The 13,844-nt window shown below is 42.6% G+C and overlaps 1 pseudogene; it reads left to right on the top strand.

Annotated features, from left to right (window-relative positions):
• Positions 1-1,487: 1,487 nt before the first annotated feature.
• LOC110557665 (citrate synthase, mitochondrial-like) lies at positions 1,488-4,606 on the top strand (annotated as a pseudogene).
• Positions 4,607-13,844: the final 9,238 nt, after the last annotated feature.

Here is a 13,844-nt window from a genome sequence, read left to right as displayed (position 1 = left end):
CAGGACACTTCCTTTATTGTATTTCTGAAACTACAATATTATTTTTAATGGAACTACTTTGCTTAAAAGAAATTTTAAGATGCCATCATCCTCTAGCTATCGCTGATACACTGATAAGAATTTTCTTTTCTTTTCCTTCCTTCCTTCCTCCCCCTCTCTCCTTCCCTCCCCTATCTCTCTTTTTCTGGCTTTAATAGATTAACTAATAGTGGTTTAAGCAAGAGGCATTTGTTGTCTTAGATAACTAGAAGTTCTTGAATTGGTTCTAGAACACAGAGAATGTTGTCTATATTTTGCTATATACTAGAAACCTCGAAATTTATCAGTAGTAGTCTTCTTTTCTATCATAAGTACCTTAGCTCTAGGAGTCTTGGGCTATGACAAACCTCAGGCCTAGGGCTTATGAAGCAGAAGAGAGATTATGTATGCAGGCTGGGCATCATGACCCCTGGTGTAGTGCCACCCAGCAGGCAACATGCCTAGCCATACATATAGATCCCGTAAACGATGGGAAAATGTTACAAAACCATGCCGGTGGCAAGGTGTGTATAAGTTAGCTTCCCATAACAATAAGAAACTATCCGAGACAACCAACCCACAAAGAGAAAAGTACTTATTCTGCCTCACATTTGTAGTGAGATGCGGCAAGGGCTCTGGGATGCGGCGGAGCTGGAACAGGGAGCCAAAGTTGTAGTGCTGTCCCAGGTCCTGAACAGAAATGCCTTGCGTGGAAAGGCTGGGCAATGCCTCCCGCCCCATGTTCTTTTTCCAGGTATCACTTGCCTCAAAAGCTGACTTGACAAAGAGCTCTCCTCTTTGTTGTCCCACTCAAGGGGGAGCCTGTAATGTGTCTACTGCCTGTGGCTCAGAAAAGTTGTTATTTGTATAACATTTGGCAGTTTAACATATGTTTACCAAGCACTAGCTGTGGATAGGGAATAATGCCCCAATCTCTACTTTAAGGCCAGTGTTCTTTCTACAGATCTCTTTCCATACATCGAACCCGACTTCCATTTTCTCCTATAGCTGGCTCCTAAATAGTCCCCTTGTGTTGTGGTTTTAAAATAGCTGCGATTTCACTGATATTCTTCCTCCTTGGAAGAGTTACCTAACTCATGAATGTAGGGATATTCATTTCTTTCTTTCTGCTTTTTCTTTTTTCTTTCTTTTTCTTTTTTCTTTTTGGAGAAAAGATCTTGTTCTGTAGCTTAGGCTGGCCTTGAACTCACAGTCCTCTGCCTCATATATAGGCATATATAGGCATGTGTCACTGTGTCCCACTAGGCTCATCCATTTGGAAATAAAGTAGGAGGGTGGTGATTAATTTCAAAAGCCCTTTCATGAAAGTCAGTATGACTTTCTACTTATTTCCTTGCTCTTTCTTGGATCCCTTGCTCTGGAGAAATTCAGCTGCACTGTTGGGAGCAGACCTATTAACAGGCTCAAATAGTGAGAATTGCATTCCCTGGCTGACAGGCTGAGGGACCATGGTGTGGCCAGTGTCCCAGAAGGACTCGGATGAGCGTGAAGCCTCAGCCAGCATCCTCACTGTGCTTAAGAAGGTTCCAGAACGAGAACTGTTGTGCTCTGAGAAGCTGTTGTTTAATTTATGACTTTCTTTTTTTATCTTAATTTTTTATTATTATCATTTATTACAATTTATTCAGTTTGTACCCTGGCTGTGACCCCCTCCCTCATCTCCTCCCAATCCCACCCTCCCTCCCTGTTCTCCCCCTATACCCCTCTGCTAGTCCACTGATAGATGAGGTTTTCCTCCCTTTTTTCTGACCCTAGCCTATCAGGGCTCATCAGGACTAGCTGCATTGTCTTCCTCTGTGGCCGGGTAAGGCTGCCCCCTCCTCAGAGGGAGGTGATCAGAGAGCCTGTCACTGAGTTCATGAGAGAGAAAGCCCCTGCTCCTCCCCTTTCTTTTTGACAGAGTCTCAAAATGTAGTTCTGGCTAGCCTGGAACTTGCTATGTAGACCAGGCTGGCCTTGAATTCACATTCAGACTGCATTTGCCTCCTGAGTGCTGGGTGTGCATTGCTATTCCCAGTCTGGATTTCTGACTTTTTAATACTGTGAACTATTTGTTTATTTTAAAATATTAGATTTACAAAAATGTTCAAAAAAGGAAAACAAACAAGATGCCTGTGATTAGGAACTGTAAAGAAGACAACACAGTAAGACCCTGACTCAAACAATGAACAACAACAAAAACCTTAAAGAGTAGCAGCAACAACAGTAGAACTAAGAAAGAAAAGAGCAAATCTGTCACCTCACCACATGAAAAACATACTTATTCATAGAAAGACTTTAGTACTTAATAAAAGACAAATACAGCTTCCTTTTTTCCATCTCTGAACTCTAGCTCTTATTCCCAAAGTGATAAAGTTATTTTTTCAGAATTTTTATGCATATATCTATATCATTATACCATCATCTATATCTATATTTATATCTATGTCTACATCTCTATATCTATATTTATACCTTTAGCTATCTCATCTATTTGAGTCCTTTATAAAAGTCAGTTTCTTGTGTAGCACAAGTGGCTTGGAGACTCCATGCTGTTATAAAGAGACTGAAGACCTGATCTGTAGGTCATATCACGTCTGGCCATACCATGCATATGTGTGTGCATGTTTGTATGTATGTGTCTATGTCTCCTCTTAAGCTGTTCAGAAGAGTCATGTTCATTGGAAAGACATTATTGGAGTTGGGCCTGGTGGTGCAGGCCTATAACCCCAGCTACGCTGGCAGTTGAGAAAAGGGGATTGATAGTTAAAGGTCAGCTTGGGCAATTTAGTGAAAGACTATCTCAAAGCTTTGTGTTTTCTTTTCTTTTCTTTCTTTTTCTTTTTTTAAAGTAAGAGAAGGGCTGGGGTTACATATTAGCAAGAGAACTCTTGCTTAGTATGTGTGAGGTTCTGTGTACTCTCTAGTACTGAAGCAAACAAAGAGATGAAATAGGAGTATTACATATTTGAAGATATCTTTAGATAATTATACATATATATCCTTGTGAATGCATGTTCCATAAGATAAATGTTATATATTATATTAGTCCATCTCCAGGGATGGACATTTAGGATATTTCCAGATTTTTTTCCATTATAGAACATGTTTTAAAGCTTTTGTGAGTCCCCCCAGGTAAATCTATAGGGTTGGGAATTTGGCATCAGATGGTACCATTTGTCCCACAGTCTTTCCTTTCGTGTGGTGCAAGGATGGAGCATAGGGTCTTGCCCATGCTGGGCAGGTGCTCTATCACTGAGCCATGCCCCAGCCTCCATTTCACAGTCTTTTTTCCAGTGCACACTGAAACACAAACAATGACTTTTAGCTATGTACTGGGCATATCTTTGATATGTTTGATAGGAAGCAAACTTCGCCATGCTTTCGCCTTTACTCTTCTTTTCTCAAGACTTGGTAGTGCTGATGAGTGCCAATTTTATAAAGTGTAAGAGACTGAACACCTAGATTATCTACCATTTCACCAATTACTCGTAGCATTCGGCAAATCCTGTTTGTTTGCAAAAAAGCAGCAGCCTTGCTTTTCTGCAGCTCATCTTCCAGACACATTGCCTGTATACTCTTTCCTGATTCTTTCACAGTGGTGAAAAGAATCAGGCATCTTTCTTTTCACCAGATGGTGATAGGCATCTGAGCTATATACCACAAAAAGAAGATCCTTGGATCTTAGTCACTGAATCCCATTCTGTGAAACAAAATGTTGTACTGTTTCCAGACTAAAATTGGTATTAGGAATAGGGGTACCTGTCTCTCCTCTCCACTAATTTGATTCACGCAGAATTGTCTTGCTGCTCTACCCTTCCTCTCAGCTGCCTCCTTTCAACCTTTGTGGTCGATCCTGTCCTAGCTGTAGGGCTCTTCCTTTTCTCCCTTCCTGCCAGGTCCCAAAATCTGCTCGCTGTGGCCTACTCACTGTGGCAGTCCGGCTCTTGGGAGCCAAGAATTCATGCCTTTTCCTTGCTGTCTGGCATGCCAGTGCTTCCAAAAATCTGAAAGATGTACTGGCCAATCTAATACCTAAGGAGCAGGCCAGACTTCAGGCAGCAACATGGGAAGACAGTGGTGGGCCAAATCCCTGTGGACATGATGTATGGTGGCCTCTGAGGCTGAAAGGACTTGTATGTGAAACATCAGTTCTTGATCCTGATGAGGGTGTCTGATTCAAGGCTATAATATCCCTGAATGCTAAACTAGGCCACCCAAGGCTGAGGGTGGGGGAAAACCCCTGCCTGAGGGCTATTTCAGCTGCTAGTAACTGGACAGATCCCAACAGAGCAACAGGTATCTTGGCTCTCACAAGAATGGACAAAGAGGGCAGCTATGCCTTCTCATGTGGTTACCACGCTGGACAACTTTCCTACCAATCGGCACCCCATGTCTCAGCCCAGCGCAGCCATCTCAGCCCTCAATAGTGACAGTAGCTTTGCCCGGGCATGCGCAGAGGGAATCAACTGAACTTTAGTACTGAGAGTTGATTAATGAAGATGGTATGGACCTGATTGCAAAGCTACCTTGTGTTGCAGTAAAGATCTACCAAAATCCTTACCAGGAGGGCAGCAGCTCACAGTGAGGTCCTGCTCCAGCACTATGATATGATGATGTAATAGTGATGAATTACTACATGATGCTGTTTGGAGTGTCGAGGGCACTGGGTGTGCTGGCACAGCTCATCTGGAGCGGAGCCCTAGGCTTCCCTCTGGAAAGGCCCAAGCCCATGAGCACCAATGCTCTGATGAAGTTTGTGGACTCTAAGTCAGGGTAAACTGGGATATTGGGAGAAACTGACTATAAGAAAGTAAGGAAGCTTAAGCATAGGTTTGCTTTTTCCAGAAGAGCTGGGAGAAGGGAGGTGATGATGAGGTCTATGGCAGTAGTGACAACTTGCAGGAGACACAGGAAATGGTCCCGGAGCCTTCTCCTTCCAGATGAGAGACATTGAGTGGAAAGGAAGAGAAGGAGCTGAAGACAAATCAACTCATGGCCAGCATGCCAGGGAAGCACGGGTCACGACTTAGCAGGACTAGGAGCTGCTGGGCTACTGTCTAGTAGCTGGCATTTTTGCTCTGCCTTGTACTTTATGCACATTTTTCCTTGATACTTACAAAGCCCCTATGAAATAAGACTGTTGTTACTGTTTATGATCGGTGGGAAAATGGAGCCATTGAGAAGTTAGATGGATTGTTCCAGATCATATTCCTGAGAAGTGTGGAGCCAGGATGCAAATAACATCAAATTACAAACAATTAACAATTGCATGAATGAGTGTCCTGTTTTTATCCGTTACTCAGTTTTTGGTTGTGTTGGTTTTACTTCTCTTTTTTTATTAGTAGGAGTTCTTTATTTATTATAAATATTAACTCCTTTTCTATTCTATATTTTGAAATATTTACCACAGGCTGTTACTTATCTTTGAATTATTTATTTGCTGTCTTTTGGTATTTATTTTTTGTATACCTTGGAAAAATCCCAAAGCAGTAGTTAAAACTATGACCTTAGATACTGGTGGTAAATTTTTTCTCTGAGAAAAGCAATAATCACAACACAGAGGAATTATGGTATGGGTTATATTGAGTCTGAGTTAATCTAAGTAAGAAAAATAACCACAAGGGAGTTAGTCGCATTGTTCACACTGAGGCCCTTTAAAATTAGAATTCCCCTGTAGGCATATTTGTAATTGGGAAAGAAGGAGTTGGGTTGTTTTTTTTTTTCATATTTATTAGATTGACATTTGGGAAAATGAATTTTTACTTCATCTACAACAAATGAGTCCTAATCAGTTAAGTAGCTTTGGGCTACTGTGCCTTCTTTTTCTCATTTTCTATTTTTGGAAAGGCCTTTACGACACTCTCCCATCTTCCCAAACAGAATCACATTTGGCTTTCTTTGTGGCTTTCAACCTTTCTCTGGTCTCTGGGTAATGCTTCAGGAAAATTTGGTAGCAGATTTTTTTTTCCTCCCTTTCCAGAGTCCCAGTTTTATCAGTTTCCCTTTACAGCCTATGTTCTTGGGCATATAAAATCACCTCTAGTCTCAGTGACCCAAGTGAGACTAATCTAAACCTGAGCCACGGTTCTTGCATTTCAATAGAAGGCTTCACCAATACACGCTTTGCTGATTCCTAACTCCAGAGTCTCGAGGCTTCAGTAACTCTGAACTGGTTGATAATAGTGAGGATTGCAGAGTAAGTGGAAGACTAGAGAGGATACTAGCTCTTGAAGATGTCATGTCATTGTGCCACCAAGGAACCAACTCTGGAAAACATTTAGCCCTAGGCCTCTTTGTAGAGAGATACTAACATTTTGAGCTCTATAGACAGTTTGTGTTGTAGCCTAATATTTGTAAACTAGAGAGAACCCATTCTCACAAAGCTCAGCACACGAGCATGTGTTTCCCAGAGAGAAGAGTGAGAGTTGGCGGTGACATAGCTACAAGGCTTACTAATCTCATTCCTTTACCCCCAGCAAAACTTCCTTCCTCCTGAAAATTTTAAAAGGTTAATTTGTTTTATTTTGTGTGCATTGCTGTTTTGCCTGCATTGTCTGTGTGCGAATGTCAGATCACCTAGAACTGGAGGTCCAGATTGCATGAGCTGCCATGTTGGTGCTGGGAACTGAACCCGGGTCCTCTAGAATAGCAGCCAGCACTCTCAACCACTGAGCCATCTCTCCAGGCCCCCTTCCTCCTGAATTTTGTGTATGATATTCCACGACCTTTATTATTTATCTCACATTGAACCTGCAGCTCACCAGTTTGGCTAGACTAGTTGGCCAGCAAGCTCCAGGGTCCAGCTCTGCAGTTTGGGACTGCCAGCCTAGGCAGCTATGCCTCCTGGCCTGCCCTCCTCCATTCTGTGTGGAGGCTGAGACTAGAATCTTAGGTTCTCATGCTTGCACGACAGGCATTTTAGTAACCTAGCCATCTCCCCAGGAAATTATTAAATTATTAAATATTAGATATTTCCTATCTATTTGTTAGTAGTTAATGGAAATACAGTAGATGCTCATGCTTTGATTTTATATTATTCAGCCCTGCTAAGAATCTCTTACTCATCAAATGGTTTATTTATTCACTCATTCATTCTTTCGTTCATTCATTTATTCATTCATTCATTTTTGAAACAAGAGCTCACCATGTAGCCTGGATCTCACTATGTAGACCAGGTTGGTCTCGACCTCAGTAGTATCTGTCTGCCTCTGCCTCTTGAGTGCTGTGATTAAAGGTATTTGTCATAGTACTCAGTTCAATTTTCCATTCTTAATGCAGTCATATATAATTTTAAGCAGTTTTTTCCTTTTTGATTCTTAAACATTTTATCTATTATCTATCCATCTATCTATCCATCCATCTATCTATTTATCATCTATCTGTGTCTATTTACCTATCATCTATCTACCTATCATCTATCATATCTATCTGTCTATCTAGCTATCATTTCCTATATATCACTTTACAGTACTGATTAGGGTATCTAGCCAATGATGAGTTGGAGGGCAAATGGAAGGTACTCTTGTCTTAAAATGATTTTTTTAGTGTTTTATGATTTGTACAGTGTTTGCTAGAGGTTTTAAAGGTTATTCTGTACTATAGTAAGAATTTCTGGCTTGCTAAGAGTTGTTACCATAAACTTTATTAAATACTTGTTTTTTACTCTATTGACATGCTTTTATTGTTCTGTTAATCTTTAGTGTGGTGAGTAATATTTTAAATTTTCTAATGTTAAGCCAATGTTTCATTGCTAAGGTTAATCTAACTTGATGTTTTTTTTCTTCATCTTCATTGTTCTAATATTTGGTTGTGATTTCCTTAGAATATTTTCTTCTGTGGTGCAAACACTGGACTATGATTTATTTTCTCTCCTGACAGTGCTTAGAACTGGGTTTTGTTGGACTCAATAAAATGAGATGATTTATAGATGTATCAGTCCAGTCTCTGCCTCTGTAGTCAAGGTATTCTTTGGGTATTAAGATGGATTGTGGTCCATCCTGATTCAATATGACCTCATCTTAACTTGATTGTATTTACAATGACCCAAATCTCATACATTTGTTATCGTCTTCAGTCCTATGAACCTTCCAACCTCCTGTAAGGGGTGTGTTTCAATTTGGAGGACACAGCTGCACAGCCCTTTCTGCCTTTCTTCTGATTCTGTCATTATTCCTTCAGCCTTCTTTTCTGATGCTCCTTGAGGTTTGGAGTGTGTGTGTGTATGTGCGTGTGTGTAGAATTAGGTATATTATTATTTTCTCCCACTGTGGCCAAGCTTTGGGCTACTGTGCTATAGCAGTTGTCACTTTTTAGCATTGTGAGCAGTTATGAGTTTCTGCTGTAACTACTACCCGCTGGAAAGAGGAAATTTATGTCCCTGAACAAGGCTGACAGAAGGAATACACTATAGGCATAAATAAAAGTGCTTTAAAGGCTATTTGACAAGCACACTGCATCTAGTTAGGAGAACAATAGCAGTTTGTTTTCTACTGGGCTCATGACTTCCCAAGCCATTACCTTTTGCACTGGTTTATAGTACCAAACCTGAGTTCTGTCCTGAGGCCTTAAACCTAGTCCCAAAGCAGTTGGTTATACCTATAGAGCCTATGCCACTGATCCACTAGTGAGCAGATCTTGTCTGGCATGTTGATAGCACAGCACAGAGTCTCCAACTGAGCAGGACTGTGGGTGACAATTCTTTACCAACAGCTTACACAATGTGCCCTATTACTTTGAGAGCCACTGAGAAGGAGGGTGCTTCTGGCTCAGCCCCAGCGTAAGATTTCCATGTCCTGCAGCAGAGTATAATGTCACCCACCAGACTAAACGAGTGACCTCTTCAGCCATTAGCTCATGGGGGCAGCCAACTTGTGGCACTGGAATTGTCGTTCGACAACCTGATAGCTTCTGGAAGTGCCCCTTTCCATCGTGCCTTCATTTACACTCTTTGATTACCGTTTCTACTATTCTTCCAGATGTTTTTTCCAAGTCTCTAAGACACTCAAGGGTTAGTGTTCTATGATACAACTGATGGGGATGAGGCTCTCTGAAGGACCACCACCATCTCTTCTAAGCATGTGCCTTCACTGGTCTTAGGAAACTAAGGGAATATGAAGTGACTAGCGAAGTGTAGGATACCACAAAAAGATCTATCCCACACATCAGTTGTTTTGTCAAAGGGGCACCAGAGAAAGACAATGTCCCATCCGGCCCTCCGTCATACATAGTCATCTTTCACAAGACACCCAGCCTCTTTTCCGGGGTACTGCCGCCACTATGGCCTCTGTATCTTTTCACCTATAATGGTCTTGGTGGAGTTGGCTTGCACTGCTCAGGCAAGGTCAGACCCAAGTGGGAGGAGGACCACCCTCTAGCCTGATCTTCTGGAGCAGGCTCTCCACTTCCTACAATAACAAAGGTACACCATGGCTCTTGCTTTCCTTTGGTCACACCAGGTTGCTGAAAGGAACCCAGGCCTGGCAAACAATCTTTACTCCCTTTGTACTTTCTTTCATGGGAGAAATGTACCCACTATGCTCTGGGGAACAGCTGTGCACTCCTAGGATAAGCTTAATCTTTTTCACTTGTACAGGTCTATCATTTATGTCTCCTCTGAACGACTGCTTGGATTTTAAAAGGTGTCTGCTAGTTTTCCCTTAGTAACTCTGGCTCAACAGAAATCTTGCCATATTTGTCTTCGAGTTTCCTAGACAGACCTGTTGATCTATTTTGCATGTCGTCTTGATTGCTATATCACTTAAAAAAGAAACCAATTTGCCTGCTGCCTTAAATACTTCAGATCTGCTAGCGCCCCAGCTGTCTCACAAATGTCACCACCCCCCCACAGGACTCAGAGATGTCACCAAGGCCTCACCTCGTCCTGAGGACCCCTTCTTAACTGTCTTGCGGGCTCAGGCCTGTCTGCCCAGTGAGCTGGTTATCAGTCACCCTTTCCATGTCCAGTTTCCTCAATAATTCATGCTTGTCCTTTTCTATTGTCTTCCAGTCTCTGATATTCATGGGAGCATTGGCCAGGGACAACCAAGTGTCCCTAATGGCTCATAGGAGCTAGTTAATCTGGGACTGATTTTCCACATATTACAACATATTACATACAACCTCTGTTAAAGGGAGGGGCGAGTGTTATGTTCCTCAGTTTCTCTGCTTCTCTAACACTCAGACTAGTCCTTGATGCCCCCGTGCCCCACTGTCTAATGACTCATGCTATGAGAATCTGTTTCATTATTTGCTAAGTCAGATGTAGACTTTTCTCTGCCTATCATAGTTTTCTGTACACCTCCATCTTATCTTCCTTTTTCTGCCTTTCCTGTCAAATTGGAGATAGGTGTAGAGGGCATGCATCTGCATACATTATCTTATAATTCCTTCCTTATGTGGGCAAATCGTTTCTGGGAAGACATCTGATCCTCAGCTTCCATAGAATAGATCACCAGTTGCTACAACCCACTAACGATACCAACCCATGATTTACCTTATGATTGTAGAGTACTTTCTGTTCCATTGGCCATTTGGGGAATGGCCATATATTCATGAACTGGATCCCATCCATCAAGGAGCCATGATGCTCTGTACCAGGAGGAAGACGGCCACTGTGGGATTCCTCCTTAAGGTGTTTCACACTGAAGTAGGTTAGCCTTGGTTGCATGTCTTGAGTAAGGCACGCAGGGAACACGTACGTGTCACTGCATCAAAGAGGCACACTCTCTTGTACCACAAGGGGAAAGGTAGCTCTACTGAGGTTATCCCCAAAGACACCCACCCTCACATAGATCAGTTTTGTCTTGTCACCCACTGCAGTGGCCAAGCAACTGTGCCTCTCCAGGCCAATGAGCTTAATGGGATGATAAGTAGGAGCATGAGAGAGAGAGATTACTTCCAGGAGTAAGTGCTACAAAGTCAGCTGCATCACCAAACAGCCGGCACCAGCATGGGTGACAACTCACGAGGTAGGATGACTGGAGCTGTGTACCTAACCTCCAGGCAGCTTCCGTAGGAGAGTGTCTCATTGCTTATTGCTTTCACAGCTGTGGGGAGAAGACTTGTGGATCCTGTAACTTTCTGAACTTCCTGAGCCTTGTGAGCTTCCTTAGCTCCGGGAGTCTTATGAGTCGCTGTCCTCCCTGTCCCCTCCACACAGGGAAAGAAACATCTTAATGAAGAGGAAATACTTAGGCAACATGCCTCTTTTCTAGGATGATGTATTGTTTCCATGAGTACTTATTCGGTGCCTGTTTTGTTCGCATCAGGCATGCTTGCTGGGATTTACTTTTGACAGCTCTTGTTGAAGGCAGATTACTTCAAATTATTTGCCATTGTGTCAGGCAGCTGCAATTACCACCAGCTTGGTCTATTTCGAGTCTTAGTGATGGTGAATATTTTAGATCAGGCATTAAAAATTTAGGCTACTCTCCAGGGCCAAGAGGAGGACACAGAATTCTTAGGGTTCATCATATTTTCTTCTCTCACTTAGCACAGAACGAGAATGGGTCATTTGCACTTTAGAGGTTTGTTCCACCTCACTGGCCATTCCTCAGGGTGCAGATTTTCTTCTCTAATGGGAGAGGGCAAGTCGTGCTCCAAAGGGAGCTGCATTTTTGTTCCTCAGCTCTTGGGAACGCTCTGATTCCTATTCCCTGTGAACTCTGAGGCCTCAGCAAGCTCTCGGCTCAGGTTCACACAGTTCCAGTGCCTCCCTCACGGTAAGAGGCAACCTCGGCGCTGCCTCCACTCTGGGTGTCACTTTCACACAGTGTGACCCCCAGAGTGTCCGTTCCCCACTGGGGCTCTCAGCCTTTCATTTAGAGGACCAACTGTATTTTACTAAGTGCTTTGAAAAATTGCTTACAGTTGGAAGTTCAATTATAATACTTAGTATGATATAACACCTTTGTATAATTGGCTCTTACATTAGTTGGTTACATTAAGTTGATATATGAAGTATAGAAGAGAGCCAGTGTAAATAGATCTTTACTCACTCATATAACGTTACTTACATGCTATATACCGAGTAGCACGGAAGCCATTTAATATGCCAGCCATTTAGCATATTAAATAGCTTACATGCTACCTAGTATTTTTATTTAACTCTTTTGTGAATTTATTTTTTGCGTGAAACTACTATACAAATAGGGGCTCTATCGTTTAGTTATCTAAAATATGCACTATGCTCTATAGGTTGAGTTAAAAGTTTAATTGTAGCTGCTGCAGTATATAAACATTTCTAACACACTGTGGGATGCTTAATTTTGATTGTCAAATTGATTGGACCTGCAATCAAGCAGGAAGTGCTTCTGATGGATTTTGTGAAGGCATTTCTAAAGGAGTAACTGAGGAAATGGCTCTCTCCTAGACTGTGCAGCACCGTTAGTGACCCGGATATAGAGAGACCTGAGGGGAGAGGAGTGCTGCTTTTGCCTGCTGTTCTTTAGCTCCTTGCTGGCAACTGTATCTACTCTTTTGCAGCTGCCACCACCACTCTCCTTCACAATGGAATTCAGCTTCTTTGGATGCCCACTATGGGCTAAAGGCTAGCAACTCTTCAGGAATCATTTAGCCCTTTGGCATGGGATTGGAACTATTAACACACCCAACCTTGTATAGGGAATATGTTCTAAGCTTTTCCAGCGTGCAGGCAGTCACTGTTGGACTACCCAGTGTCTATTGTGTAAAATTAGTTCTATTCCTATGGAGAACTCCAATACGTGCTATGATCCACATTGTATTGTACAGGCTGAACACTGGGAAGTGATACCAAGTACGTTTTGAAATCATAAGTCTCAATATGAACTATTATTGTGTAACAGTTTGCTCTGAGATCAAAGCACTCTATTTTGCAGGAAAATTCCTTAAACAGGAAGGCAAATACATCTCAAAATAGCTTCAGGAAGTCCCTGAAACTGACTAGATTGACTAGGCCCCTCTCTTCCAAGAGTAAGTGATGAAGACTGCTGAGACTCGCTCTCAGACAAGCCAAGTCGCAAAGAAGATTCTGAGATTAGACCAGCTACCTGAAGGAGCAGAAACCAGGCACGCTGTCTGGAAGAGGTTTAGACCAACATGGAAAGGCATTCTTCAACCTGCTGAGTTGCCTGCAGGCTGTGCAGTGTGCTCTAAGTTTACAGCTTTGTGAGAGGCCATTTTTGCTGGGATGGGCTTTGGTGGTACAGCTAGCTGTCTGTGAGTCATTTCTGCTCCTATAAATAAGCCCTCACTCATATTCCTGCAGTAACCCCAATAAGATTCACTGGCTCATCAAGTTGGACTTTTGTGGTATCCATGCTTTGGTCTATTGTGAGTTCCCTATCTGGGGGTGAGTAGAGATGTGTATTGCGGAGCCACAGGAAAAATTTTGTCACACAACAAAAGTGGCACCTAAACAGGGACCTGACAGAACCAAAGATGAGGATTGAGTGCATGGCCCTGGCTGTGGGTAGCAAGGCATACAACTGAGGCTGAACAGCCTGAGGAGAGGGTCATCTGCAGAGGAAATTCTGACAGAGTTGTCCTTTCCTGGTGTGTGTTAGTGAGCCTTTGTGCTGTGGCAGTGGTTGCACAGTTCTTACAGTAGGTAGTGAGACGTGTAAGTAAGGCTGAGCCATCAGAAACAGCAGTGTCTGTGGGAGGAATGTCAGGATGGCAGTTTTCGTCTGTGTGTTTTGGGGTGGCATGCCTGCCTGATGATGAGGTCCACATGTGAACATGGAGAGACCTTGAAAACAGTTAAAGGTTTAGAGGACAATTTGCAGACTGAGCTTAGTGCCCAAGGGTGACACTCTTGGCCTGTGCTGTGTGAAGTTAGAACG

This window comes from Meriones unguiculatus, chromosome 3 (genome assembly GCF_030254825.1).
Source record: "Meriones unguiculatus strain TT.TT164.6M chromosome 3, Bangor_MerUng_6.1, whole genome shotgun sequence".
Classification (NCBI taxonomy): Eukaryota; Metazoa; Chordata; class Mammalia; order Rodentia; family Muridae; genus Meriones; species Meriones unguiculatus.
The sequence above is the reverse complement of the archived record's forward strand: the minus strand, read 5'-3'. Positions and strand labels throughout refer to the sequence as shown.